The following is a 15,340-nucleotide window of genomic DNA, read 5'->3' as shown; positions in this document are numbered from 1 at the left end:
AATTAAAGTTGTCAATTTTGTTCCATCAGGCCTACATCGTTGGAACATTAAAATGACATACTGACCATATGTTCGTATAAATAATGTGGACATCATTTCAGATTTACATTGGCTACACTCCATGTTGTGATCAGCTGCTTTTACTAGCTTATTAAAGGAGACTGATTTACTGTCTGGCAAAGTTAAATATATAAATCTTTCTGAGTCTACACTAGTAGTACTTGATACCCTACAGTTCTCGCAGTCATGCTGCCATTGATAAGAAAGCCCAAACAGCTGATCTACATCTACACCTTCAGCATGCAATACATCAAGCATATACATTAAAAACTCCTGACAATCTTGCTGACTATTTTGAGAGAATTGTGTTTGGCCTGAACATCTGTCTAACAGATTTCGAATTTCAGACACACTTTCTATGTTTGTTCTATCAGTGCTACATTTTTCTAAGACAGAATTTAACAAACTGCAAAATCTTTGATCAGAATTGACCACAATCTCTTCTTTTACATTTTCTAGAGAAAACAAAACATTAACCACTACATTAGCATAGCAGTTGACACCAGAACTGTTTTCAAATTGAAAACCAACAACATCTTGAACAGAATCCTTTTTGTTTCTGCTTATAATTTCAGGTCCATTGACTTTTCGTCTTTTTGCTACAACCTCCCCAGTATTGGTCACATTTCTTCGTTTCCGGCCTACCACACATTTCTCAAACAAAGGATATTGAGGCAAATGTGGCGCATACTCTCTTCTTAACCTATTGTATTCCTTAACACAATCTAGATCCGCACAAATGCTTGTGACATCACACTCAATCAAGTACAATACCGATAAAGTTCTAACTCGTGACAATGCCACATATGCCATACCCTCCTTGAACACAGAACTGCCAATATTCACCAATGCACTGTCTACACTTAAACCTTGCGATTTATGAATTGTCACCGCATATGCCAAGCACACAGGAAACTGCTTACGGCGAACATATAAGTCTTTTACAAGCAAAAATCTAGCAGAACAACGACCAATTAGCTGTACTTCCTCAATGCCATCAAATTTAATTTTTAAAAATTCAATTCCATCTCTATTTCTGTATTTTACAAAATCAACAACATTACCCATTGATCCATTTACCAGACCTCTTTCAACATGTAAATTCCTTCTTAAAATTATACGGCAGTTCAAGCACACATTCAGAGTCTTTTCAAAACCTGCAGTTTTAGATATACTCTTCTCTAATGAATCCAATTTTGTTTTCAGATTCTCAGACAAAATAATTGTTGATCCCATATGCTCTACTCTGTCAATAGCTTCCAGTTTCACAATCTCTTGCTTTTCTAAATGCAAAATTTTGTTGTTGAATTTGGCACATTCTGCAAGAGTTGGCATCAAACATATTCCAGATTTCTTCTCAGTAATTTTCTGAAAAATATTCTCAGGCACAACATCTTGTTCTGGATATAAATTTGACAGTAATCGTGCATGTAAAGCTTCTTTCCCATGCTCGGTCACTTTTCCAATTCTAACATCTTGTAGAATAGTCTTGTAAACTTCATCCTTCGCCTGACGCATATTTTCATGCAGTTCAGCATAATTGAAGTTTAACCATATATTGACGTTGCCAATGCTGCCTAGGCACTTCCTGGTATCTTCATGCGTGAGCATTTTGAACACAGGTTGCCCTTTCACTGGTGTCAGCTGCAGAAGATCTCCGAAAACAATGATGTGTTTGCCACCAAATAACACATCATACTCTGTTTTGAGAACTTCTTGCATTCTCAAATGCACAAAGGCAAGCATGACATTGGAAACCATGCTTACTTCGCAAATGATAAGAAGTTTCATTTTCCTCAAGATTCTTGAAACTTCAAAACAAGCATCTCCAGATAGCTTGTGATATTGTAATTTGTTGTCATGCTCCACTGGCAGCATCAGTAAACGATGTAAAGTAATCCCTTTAATGTTATGTGCTGCCAGTCCAGTTGGAGCGGTGACAACACAAGACAGCGATGACTCTGTCCTTTCCTGCAAATAACATGAAATTGCTTTAATAAGGAAACTTTTTCCAGTTCCCGCTTCTCCACTCACGTACAGTCGGACAGGCTTCAACGACGTACATGAGCACTCTTTCTTGTCATGACTTAATCCATGATCAATTTGCATGGTAACTTCGTCATATATTTTCCTCTGCTCAACGTTGAGTTGTCTTTCCAACTCTTCTAAGTTAACCGCATCCTCCTGAGCATGTGCCATGGCTCTTTCCACTTCATTCATAGCAGTGGCAGCTTCATATTCGATAACAGGCCCTCCTAGTGGATCCTGACTCAATGAAGCAGAACTCTGACTGTCCTGAGAACTGTCTCTGGCAATCTCGGCTGCAATCATTGCTTCCTGCTCAATTTCCGCATTCAACATTTCTACATATTTGAGAAAAGCAGGACATTCTATGGTCTCCTTGGCGGCATTGAAAGAGTCTTCGTAACAGAGAAAATCTCCAATCAGTTCCTCTTCTGCACGCCAAGGTTTGAAAAGTTGCAAAAGTGCTAAATAGAAAAACTCCTTTTTTTCAGGAGATTCGCCACTCAATTTTCGATGGTTTACCAAGTGGCATTTTCTTTGCTTGACCAGACATCCCTCACTTCCTATTACAGCATACACTCCTTTCTCAGTATCTTCTTTGATGTTCCTCTTGAATATGTAATTTTGAAGAACCTCATACAGACAAACATTCTCGAGGTGAATGCTTCGATTTGGATAATATGTATCCAACATGTTGGTCTTCAAAATGTCGGTACTGTTTGGCTCCTTTTCCGCCAAATACTCAATTTCCCGCACAGGTTTGAGAACTTGATTACGCGTTGCAGCAAGACAAAGACTCGCCCAAACGATACTCCTGGACTCGGCATAGAGACTTGCTGAAGACAACCGGTCAGAACATTCGTACGCTCCAATTTCTCGATGCGACAACATCTTCAGACTGAAACTGTACAACTTCTTGCTGAGGCTCTTTTCATGGGAAATGTCCTCCCACATATCCTTCAATTCTGTCTTCTCTTTTTTTGGTGATGTAAGACGTCACATACCGAGCCACAGCCATACAGTTATCAGCCACAAACTGTATATCCATGTTAGCATTCCACATGGACAAAATCACCGGGTTGTAGTCGTTGATGTACTTGGACTCTTCGTTCCTCTTCAAATTGTATGTGTTTTTAGGTGATTTCTTCATCACATTATGTCGCAGCGAAGACATCAAACTGTTTACTCTTCCTTTAGAAATCACCGGTCGTGGAAAGCCGAAACGACATTTGGTGTAAAACTTGTCCTTGTTTCGGAATTTACGACGACAGTACTTTCCACATCGATGGCTTTGGAAACGCAGAACTTTTTCTCTTAGGCTTTTCTTCTCCTTTGCGTTTGGAACAGCACACGTAGAATACTGTTGTATAAAACTCATCACTGAGTCTTCTGGATCCGTTCCAAATTTAGGTGCATCCTTGATCCACAGCAACATGTGTATATGAGGAGCACCTCTTGCTTGGTACTCCTTTCTCCAGAAGAAATCCAACACCTCTCCAAGAGGTGGATTCTTCTTATTCATGATGAAAGACATCATAGCTTCAAATCTATGATTGAAGTACCTACATACATTGACTGGATCCAAAGAGCACAGTTCTCCGGGTGTCTTGAATTCGATGTTTTCTACGTTAGCATTTGCCTCTCGTAGAAATTCAAGTAAGTCTTCCCAGCCATACTCGGCACAGCTCAGAGTGAGGAACCATGTGGGAGTTCCTAAGTTCCTCAGCATACATTTTAAATCACCATGACTACGGTACCAGTACTCACTAGTACCACGCTGACACGCCATGAGATTAATCAGGTGAGAATCCAAAATACTGTCTTGGACATTGACTTTATCCATAAAGTCACTTGCCGAGATGTTTTGCATGTGTATACCACTTTTCAAGATGTGGTTCACTGCATATGACAGTCCAGACAGATCGCTTTCAAACAGGAGATGAAACAAATAAGGAATGCATTGTCGAAACCTAGCATCTCCTGCATATAATCGCAAAGTCCGGTATTCAGAAGCAGGAATTTGATGAGGTCGCTCATCATATCTTCCTCCCTGACCTGTTGGAAAAATCTGTGGGAAACACCGAGCTTCCAAACTTTCCTCCCAAACACTAATGGGACTCCCTTTGGCTTGTTTCATTTGAAACAACTCAATAGCATTCCCCATGACTTCCTTGGAATGCAAAGGATGAACACTATAATGTTCATATATTTCTTCACTAGTAGAGGGTTCTACTTTCTCAATTTGACCAGCACACAAATCGCTATCCTCTTCCTCACTTACTTCTTCTTCTGCAACATATACATTCTTATAGTATTTATTATTTTTTTTCAAATACAATGTTGCCTTTTTAACTTTACTAACATCCACTAAATCCTGCCATATTTTCTTATTCTTTGTCGGAACCCCATTAACTAATATAACCAGAGGTTCCTCTTCCACTTTTTCTACTCCAATTGTGTTAATGTTTTTCTTCAAATCTAGAGGCAAATATACAACTCTTCCCTTTAATCCTCTCTGTAAATCTGATGGAGGCAATTTCCCTGTCTTTGGCTCCATTCTTACAATAGCCTGAAAGGGATGGATACTTTGAATCAAAATAGATTCATAAGTATTTAAATCCTTCAATTCAGAAGGAATCTCAACCAATTCCAGATTATTATAAACTGCTCTAGCAGGCATCTGGTTTTGATTTAATTTGCAACAACAATAAGTACACACACGTTGATCCAATCCCAAATCAAAACAATTTTCTACCATCAAGTATGTTGTGAAATCCTTCCATTCACTATTATTTTCCCTTTCACTTTTTGCATATAAATCCACTAACTTAGTCTGATTCTTATAATAAGTGCGTCGACAACACACACAAGTGAAATTTGGCCTCTCACTTGATTTGACCTGAAACGTCGCAATTTCCCTCTGGAAATTATCTGTACTGGAAACCTGTACACTATCTTCGACATTATACGCTTCTTCTTGGTCAATTTCAACATTCTCCTCTTTACTTGCAAAGTAACAAAACTCAATTTCTTCACAAATTTTCTTCACATCTATTTCAGAACCATGCAAAAGAGCAGCGCATAATTGTTTAAGCATAGTTGCTGGACTCTTAGCATAATACAACATTCTAACTAATTTCCTCACTTTATTATGATGCACTGCTAGCATCCTGAAATGATGAAAAACACTCTGGCATACTCTCCTGGAAAGACAAGCCAGTGAATGACCATGCAAACCTGTCACTTCTCTCACTCTGCAAGGATCTAATTCTTGCAACAACCTTATTTTCTGCTTCAAACTTTTCTTATTAAATGACCGTACAAAATCACAAAGCAAATTGATGGAATCCTGTCGCACACTGCAAATACTACTACACTTCCAGGTGTACACAGGACCCTTAGCACGTCTTCCTAAAACCTCATTACCTAACACCTCTTCTGCCTCTGTTGTCACAAGTTTTTCTTTTTCAACTGGACAACCATCTTTCACTTCATAAGCACGACCACTGGTGTCAACTGCATGCACCAAATCATTATCCTGGAAATAACTCTCCTCATTAAAAAATGCCTCAGAGCTTGAACTATGCATCCATTCTCCAGAAAAAACTTCACAAAAATTACTACGATTAACTATTCTCTTCCATCTACTATTTCTTTTGAAATCATAAATTGCCTTGTTTAGCTTCCTAATTCTATTGATTATCAAAATAAATAACTTACGTTTAATTTCAAATGCCTGATCAATAACTTTCTCAATTTTTTTTTTCTCTTATAAAAAAGCACTTTCTGTTGACCTTTCTTAATATTTTTTAACAAATTGCCAATTATCCTGTTGCGGAACATTCCTTTACGAATGTCCCTAAACTGTTGTTTCCTTCTACTATTATGCACAGAGTTATCTCTTGCTCTAGCAGTAACATTTTTGATTGGCCTTTCCTTTCCGTTTGAATTGCTTCTCTTTTTCTGGACTGAAACATTTTCTGTAGTAATATTTTTTTTACTACAAATATTTCTTATGAATCTTTTTGTACTCTTACCCGGTGCTTTCTTGGTGACTTGACAAATCTTTTTGTTAGAGGACTGCTGCTTTTTTACATTCACCTGCTGTCTTTGACGTTTTGCAGCCTTTCTCAGTCTTTCTTTCGTTGGCATGGTGAAATGTTGAAATGATCTGCAGTTGAATCTGTGGTAAAATATATTAAAAAATGTTATTAACCACTATTACCCAACAGTACATCAATAACAGTAATCAAAAACTTAAAACACTACTTGACATTTTTACATAGAAGATTTTTTAGTGCTTGGCAAATTTAGAATACAAAAATAGCAAAAAAGAAATGGAATTTATATTCATGTTACCTGTGCTATTTTATATGTGAATCTGATCTAATTTTATGAGCATATTTTAATATTTTATTGAAGACACTACGCATAACCTGTTTTTGAAGGTGTCTTTATTTTTAAATTAAACGGTTTACATTTTTACTTTTTATTTATTATAAATTTTAAAAATAAATGTTTATAGTTCCATAGGTTCAAGCAGGTCAGCTTCCCACCCTATGTCATATAATTCGGACAAATCTGCATCCTCATCACGTTCTTCTTCATCCTCAGGATTTAAATCATCCAAGGGATCAACATCCACTGATGTTTCAATTACGAGTTCAATGATGAGGTCAAAATCAACTGATTGCTGATTGTCGCTCATGTTGATGTTGTCTTTATCTTTAAAGAAAGATAACAACAATGAGATGTTGCAGAGTAAGAGACAAATCTCAGAGATTATAATAGTAAAATTGTTTAACAAGAGTAACATTTTGCAGCTATTATTTAGCCATGTCCAGCGAAGCTGAGCAGGTGAAGCCTATGTCTAATTTTTCAGTGAACAGGACTCATCTCTTCTTAACCTTGGATAAGCCTCACCGACTCTGTGTCCCCTGCACATACTTAAATGTAAAGGGGCAGATTTATGTTAAATGGCACATCCCCAGGCATGCACCAGTTAACGTGCACCACTGCTCTGCCACCCATGGTGTGCCGCATTTACAATCAGATAGGAAAAAGCTGCGTCAAAACCCTGCGCCTGCTTTAAGCAGGCATAGGTCTTGACGCAACATTGTGGAGATGGGGCACCCCTAAGCCTTGCTGGAGCTGCATCGCACTTGCGATACAACTCCAGCAATGCGCCACCTTTACGGCACAGATGCGTCATGCATCTGTGCCATTTTTGCCCCATGCTGCGCCGCATTGTAAATGCAGCACACCATGGGTGGCGGAACAGCGGCGCAGGATGACTGGCACATCCCTGGTGATGCGCCAGTCATCATAAATCTATCCCTAAGCTTCTTATCTTGTTACAGATGAACCGCCATATCTATCATCAAACTATTTTGCATTTCCTAAATAGCGAATTTTAAGGGATAAATAGCGATTCTTTACCATTCCTAATTTGCGATGAGCAAATTGCTAATTGAAAATTACCCATTCATTTCCATGGGCCAGGAGGCCCATAGGAATGAAGGTGCAATTTGCGATTAGCAATTAGCTCATCACAAATTAGGAATTTTTCCAAAGGTGCAGGGGTGTCTCAAGAACACCCTGCTGCACCCCTGAAAAAGACATTTGGGGGCATATGGCGCACATACATGCCCTAAGGGCATGTATGGGCGTCATATGGCACCTTTTGTTTTTTGGAAAAAAAGCTTTTTGAAAAGAATTCGCAAATTACCACCAACTAGAAGTTGGTGGTAGTTTGCAAATCCTTAATGGCATTTTTTGCATATTTTTTGTTTGATACATTGCATTTAAGGAATCGCAAAATTTGCAAATCCTTCAGTGCAATCGCAAAATAAGGAATAGCAATTTTTTTTATTCTTTTTTTTGCATCAAACTTGTTTGATACATACCATTTGTCTAATTAGCATTCGCAAAGGCCGAAATTCGCAGAATTTAGGCCTTTGCGAATGCTAATTAGCTTGATACATATGACCCCAAGTGAGGCCTGTCTTGCAACATGGTGCATCTTTTGCATCACTGCTGCATCGGTTTCATGTGGCACGTTTTTTTTACACCATGACACATCTGCCTAAATGCATCAATTTGTAATTTTGTCGCCTCATAGCAAATCTTTTGCACCGCCGCTGCATCACAAAAGTGACGCACAGTGGCGCAAAAGAGGCATACACCTATCATAAATCTGTCCCTAGCATTTTAAATGATTAATTCAGGATGACGATAAGGTGTGGCCTATCCAGAGGTTTGTTTAAGGTGAGGCCTACTCAGGATTGCAGATTAAAGTTACGCTTGATGAAGAATACAGAGGAGATAATACATGTAAAGGCCTACCAATGAAGTAAGTAATGTCCACTTTATTGCGCCAGTCATCATAAATGTATCCCTAAGCTTCTTATCTTGTTACAGATGAACCCCCATATGTATCATCAAACTATTTTGCATTTCTTAAATAGAGAATTTTAAGGAATAAATAGCAATTCTTTACCATTCCTAATTTGCAATGAGCAAATTGCTAATTGCAAATTACCCATTCATTTCCATGGGGCAGGAGGCTCATAGGAATGAAGGTGCAATTTGCGATTAGCAATTAGCTCATCGCAAATTAGGAATTTTTCCAAGGGTGCAGGGGTGTCTCAAGAACACCCTGCTGCACCCCTCAAAAAGAAATTTGGGGGCATATGGCGCACATACATGCCCTAAGGGCATGTATGGGCGTCATATGGCACCTTTTTTTTTTGGGAAAAATAGCTTTTTGAAAAGAATTCGCAAATTACCACCAACTAGAAGTTGGTGGTAATTTGCAAATCCTTAATGGCATTTTTTGCATATTTTTTGTTTGATACATTGCATTTAAGGAATCGCAAAATTTGCAAATCCTTCAATGCAATCGCAAAATAAGGAATAGCAAATTTTGAATTAAGGACATTTTAAGTAATTTCCCCATGTGCAGTGTTTTCAAATTATGATTTGAAAATCGTTTTTAGGGAAAAGGAATGGTTTGTAAATTTATGACAAGGACATAATGGTGTATGCTTCTTTATAAGGCATTTCAGTGTCTCTGATGTCATTTTTCCCATATTACATTAAAAGACCTTTCCCGTGGAGCACATTCCTTGTAAATATGCTCCCACCTGTGCATGGTAAATTTAGATTTTGACTGTTTGAGTTACATAGCCATGTTAAAAGTGACCCAAAAAAGTTGCAAAGGCTTTAAAAAAACACTTTCATGTGTCTTAAGGACATTTTAAGTCATTTCCCCGTGGGCAGTGTTTTGTAAGTGGCGCAAAAGAGGCATACACCTATCATAAATCTGTCCCTAGCATTTTAAATGATTAATTCAGGATGACAATAAGGTGTGGCCTATCCAGAGGTTTGTTTAAGGTGAGGCCTACTCAGGATTGCAGATTAAAGTTACGCTTGATGAAGAATACAGAGGAGATAATACATGTAAAGGCCTACCAATGAAGTAAGTAATGTCCACTTCATTGCGCCAGTCATCATAAATGTATCCCTAAGCTTCTTACCTTGTTACAGATGAACCGCCATATGCATCATCAAACTATTTTGCATTTCCTAAATAGCGAATTTTAAGGAATAAATAGCGATTCTTTACCATTCCTAATTTGCAATGAGCAAATTGCTAATTGCAAATTACCCATTCATTTCCATGGGCCAGGAGGCCCATAGGAATGAAGGTGCAATTTGCAATTAGCAATTAGCTCATCGCAAATTAGGAATTTTTCCAAGGGTGCAGGGGTGTCTCAAGAACACCCTGCTGCACCCCTCAAAAAGAAATTTGGGGGCATATGGCGCACATACATGCCCTAAGGGCATGTATGGGCGTCATATGGCACCTTTTGTTTTTTGGAAAAAAAGCTTTTTGAAAAGAATTCACAAATTACCACCAACTAGAAGTTGGTGGTAATTTGCAAATCCTTAATGTCATTTTTTGCATATTTTTTGTTTGATACATTGCATTTAAGGAATCGCAAAATTTGCAAATCCTTCAGTGCAATCGCAAAATAAGGAATAGCAAATTTTGCTATTCCTTATTTTGCATCAAACTTGTTTGATACATACCATTTGTCTAATTAGCATTCGCAAAGGCTGAAATTCGCAGAATTTAGGCCTTTGCGAATGCTAATTAGCTTGATACATATGGCCCCAAGTGAGGCCTGTCTTGCAACATGGTGCATCTTTTGCATCACTGCTGCATCGGTTTCATGTGGCACAGTTTTTTTACACCATGACACATCTGCCTAAATGCATCAATTTGTAATTTTGTCGCCTCATAGCAAATCTTTTGCACCGCCGCTGCATCAGAAAAGTGACGCACAGTGGCGCAAAAGAGGCATACACCTATCATAAATCTGTCCCTAGCATTTTAAATAATTAATTCAGGATGACGATAAGGTGTGGCCTATCCAGAGGTTTGTTTAAGGTGAGGCCTACTCAGGATTTCAGATCAAAGTTACACTTGATGAACAATACAGAGGAGATAATACATGTAAAGGCCTACCAATGAAGTAAGTTATGTCCACTTCATTGTGCCAGTCATCATAAATCTATCCCTATGCTTCTTATCTTGTTAGAGATAAACTGCCATATGTATCATCAAACTATTTTGCATTTCCTAAATAGCGAATTTTAAGGAATAAATAGCGATTCTTTACCATTCCTAATTTGCAATGAGCAAATTGCTAATTGCAAATTACCCATTCATTTCCATGGGCCAGGAGGCCCATAGGAATGAAGGTGCAATTTGCGATTAGCAATTAGCTCATCGCAAATTAGGAATTTTTCCAAGGGTGCATGGGTGTCTCAAGAACACCCTGCTGCACCCCCTGAAAAAGAAATTTGGGGGCATATGGCGCACATACATGCCCTAAGGGCATGTATGGGCGTCATATGGCACCTTTTGTTTTTTGGAAAAAAAGCTTTTTGAAAAGAATTCGCAAATTACCACCAACTAGAAGTTGGTGGTAATTTGCAAATCCTTAATGCCATTTTTTGCATATTTTTTGTTTGATACATTGCATTTAAGGAATCGCAAAATTTGCAAATCCTTCAGTGCAATCGCAAAATAAGGAATAGCAAATTTTGCTATTCCTTATTTTGCATCAAACTTGTTTGATACATACCATTTGTCTAATTAGCATTCGCAAAGGCTGAAATTCGCAGAATTTCGGCCTTTGCAAATGCTAATTAGCTTCATACATATGGCCCCAAGTGAGGCCTGTCTTGCAACATGGTGCATCTTTTGCATCACTGCTGCATCAGTTTCATGTGGCACGGTGTTTTTTACACCATGACACATCTGCCTAAATGCATCAATTTGTAATTTTGTCGCCTCATTGCAAATCTTTTGCACCGCCGCTGCATCACAAAAGTGACGCACAGTGGCGCAAAAGAGGCATACACCTATCATAAATCAAAAAAATAAAATAATAATAATAATCGAACGGCTGAATGGATTTGCACGAAACTTGGTAAAATATTAGGGACTGGTAGCCCGATGTGCCTTTGCTAGGTCTCAATATATGTGCTCCAGTGGATTTTGAGAAATTAACGTTCAAAAAAAGATATATATCTGTAACAGCGCTCCGCTTCGCGTACTTTTCGCGTTACGGAGCTTTGCGAAGCTGATTGGTTCTCCGGCGTCTGTCAACATTCCAAACAGTCCGTAGCGGCCGCCATCTTGTCTCTCGGTAGGATTGAGAGACAAGAGGAGGCCAAAGCGAAGGGGGAAATGACCATAAGGGGGCATAGTAGATCCTTCCTGACCTCTTAGGTTTGATGTACCATTTTGCCAAGTTTGGTGTAATTCCGTTCAGCCATTCAGGCTGTAGACGTATGTAAATGTCCTATGGAAAATTGCATGGGGAAAACACATTTGAAAGTGTTGAAATTTAGAACCAATTAAAATGTTACTTTGGTTTTGTATTTGTGTGTGATGAAAGTTAATTGGTTATGTATATATGTCAAATGAGAGGAAACCACAGCCATTTTGTGATACTACTGTCTGAAGTACATTTGTGAGGAATTTTTGGTGGTGAATTTCTGGTGTTTGATTTACACAGTACTAACACTTTTCCTACTTTTGAAAAGGTGAGTTGTTAATTTGTAAGGGGAACTATGTTGTACACTTGAAGATAATTTGAAAAATGTTTTCTGTTATTTATTTGCAGTCCTTCTGTTATACTAAATACTTGATAAAGTTAGTTTTATATTATGTATTACTAAAAACGATAAATGAAAGTGATTATTTTTTTCTGCAATTTACAGCAAGCAATTTCAAAATAAAATGGCTCACAATGAAGAGACCGTGGCAATTTCTTTTGAATTGTCCACTACATTGATTGAAATTGAGAGCACCAATAATGAAACATTGTCACAAGGAGGACATGACTTGTATGATTCCATTAGATTGATTGAAATGGACAGCACCAAGAATGAAATATTGTCACAAGGAGATGACTTGAATGATTCCACTACGTTGATTGAAATTGAGAGCAGCAATAATGAAATATTGTCACAAGGAGGAGATGACTTGTATGATTCCATTAGATTGATTGAAATGGACAGCACCAATAATGAAATATTGTCACAAGGAGGAGATGACTTGAATGATTCCACTACATTGATTGAAATTGAGAGCACCAATAATGAAATATTGTCACGAGGAGATGACTTGAATGATTCCACTACATTGATTGAAATTGACAGCACCAATAATGAAATATTGTCAGAAGGAGGAGATGACTTGAATGATTTTTTTGATCAATCTCTTGATGGCGAATTTATCGAGTGTTTGGAGACGATAGAGTTACAAGAATCATTATTGCAGACTTTTCATGAGGACATTGCTGATGAGGACATGTTACTAGTTCTTTCAAATTTAGAAAATTCTGAAGAATAAATTTATATTTAGAAATCAAAAATTGTTTGAGACATTATTCATTTTTATTTTTAATTTATGAGGTTGTAGCGAAGTGATTGTAGTATAAAATGAGACTTATAGTATAGAGTGCAACATTTTTATGTTACATGGTAAGTTTACTCATATTTACTTCCCTTCTGCCACTATATTATCTCCAATGTGTATTTGACATCTCTTCTTCATCTCCGGCCTCCTTTCTCTCACTGTGTGTCTCCGATGCATCTTATCGGTGCTATTTTGTGTAATTACAGAAGAGAGTAAAATAAAATAGTTCGGAACGTGAAAAGGGGGCAAAGTAGAGTACTCCTCACCCCCTAGGCCTTTTTAGGCGGTCCCAAAAGGATCAGTTTCTGCTTTCCTGAGAGATTATGGTATGAGTTCCATATACCACAATAACTTGCATTACAACATGCAAGATATCTATCTCCTATTACCAACTTTTGGAGATATTCGCGCTAAGCGCGAATATCTCCAAAAAGTAACACCTGCCCTGAGCAGTTCTTAGCCATGTTATCCAATGGGAGGTGGATAACATGGCTAAGAGCATTAGCTCGGTAATGTATGAATATCGCTGAGTTTTTAGCGATATTCATGCATTGCGGCCGTTTATTATCGCATTTGTGATAAACCTTGATAATAGCAAGGTTTATCTTTGATAATTTCTGACGATGCTTAGCGGTAAAAAATTCGTTGGTAAGCATCGTTAGCGATAAATATCGCTTAACTTTGGTAATATGCCCCAACGTCTGTTAACGTTCGATTAGAAGGAAATGAGGAAGTGTTGAAAAACATTGTCTGCGCCATCTTGCCTTTTTTGAAATGCCACACTTTTGTCGTGCACGGCAGCCATTTTAGATGTCTTGACCAGACCCACTCTCTGCACGCTGTCGATTCGTAGCATGGCTCCTCACCCTCGCAAGCATCTTCCCCAAGCACTGGTCACCCCCGCTCTCTGTCTTATGCATGGGCAATAAACCTCCCCCCATCTGCGCTGCTCTTCCCTGAGAATCACACTCTGTGCCCGCCCGACACCTCCCTTTCGCCCTATTCACTACCGCACCCTCTGACACTCTTCTTCCTCTGTGTCCGATTGTCCAGGCTATCAGCTAGCCCTGCAGATGTAGTTTATGGCCTCAGCTGTAAAGAATCACCCCTCTTCAAAGGAGTTATAGTAGATCAAGGCCCACACCCGATGAGATCCGTCACACCACACGTGTTCCTACTATCTGAAAACTATCCTGTATTGTGATTGGGGAGGGGATCGAGCCTGAAGCGGAAGATTCCAGGAATGACTCTTTGTACATCAAAGTTTTTACAATTATGTCTCACATTAAAAATATATAGCACTCCAACAAAGTAGTAGGAATATAAAACTTTAATAACATATAAATATATACAACAAAACAAAAACAGTAAAAACATTTAAACAACGAAGAGACCGTGGCAATTTCTTTTGAATTATCCAATAGATTTATTGAAATTGACAGCACCAATAATGAAATATTCTTGTCAGTAGCGGTCTGTTGTGCGAATAGTTCCAAGGCAGCAGAACGCGCTGAAATCTAGATGGCACTAAAGTGATGTCTAGCAAGTTGCCGCCCAGCACATAACGGCGTGGGGCGCCGCGGGGGTGAGTGAGTCCAGTAGGCACCACAGCTATTCTTACCGGCATTGCAGAATTACTGCTGGGGACAATGCCTGTGCTGTAGCAGGGTCACAGCAGAAACAAAAAGGATTCTGTTGAAGATGTTGTTGGTTTTCAATTTGAAAACAGTTCTGGTGTCAACTGCTATGCTAATGTAGTGGTTAATGTTTTGTTTTCTCTAGAAAATGTAAAAGAGGGGGAGGCAGTCCAAAGTTCCGTTAAAAGGGCAAAGGAAAGGATCGGTGGTTTGAACTATCAGTCAAAAAGGGGAGGGGGTGCAACAATTTTTCCTACCGGGTCACACTGTGCTTTTACCGGAAGTGAGGTCTGCAGGATTCTAGTAATTCAAAGTGAGGCTGGCGCCGACGTCCCGCGAATACAGTTTCGTCACTCCACGGGTGATCATGGCAGTCATTCCCCATCGGGGGTCGGAGACTCCCGCGGCTCCTCTAGAATCTTCAAGGTCGTGGAGGACTACGGTGGTGGAGTCAACCAGTGACCGGGCCATTTCTTTATGCTGGGCCCGCTCTTGCCAGGTCGACCGCCATTTTGAGAGTTCGGTAGCTACTGGCGATCGCGGGGTCAAATGAGCGGACGGGCTCCACCCTGCCGGGCGAGACATTGCAGCATGGCCACAGTGGAAGAACTCTTTTCCG

The sequence above is a fragment of the Lissotriton helveticus genome, chromosome 5_1 (assembly GCF_964261635.1).
Source record: "Lissotriton helveticus chromosome 5_1, aLisHel1.1, whole genome shotgun sequence".
In the NCBI taxonomy this organism is placed as follows: Eukaryota; Metazoa; Chordata; class Amphibia; order Caudata; family Salamandridae; genus Lissotriton; species Lissotriton helveticus.
The sequence above is the reverse complement of the archived record's forward strand: the minus strand, read 5'-3'. Positions refer to the sequence as shown.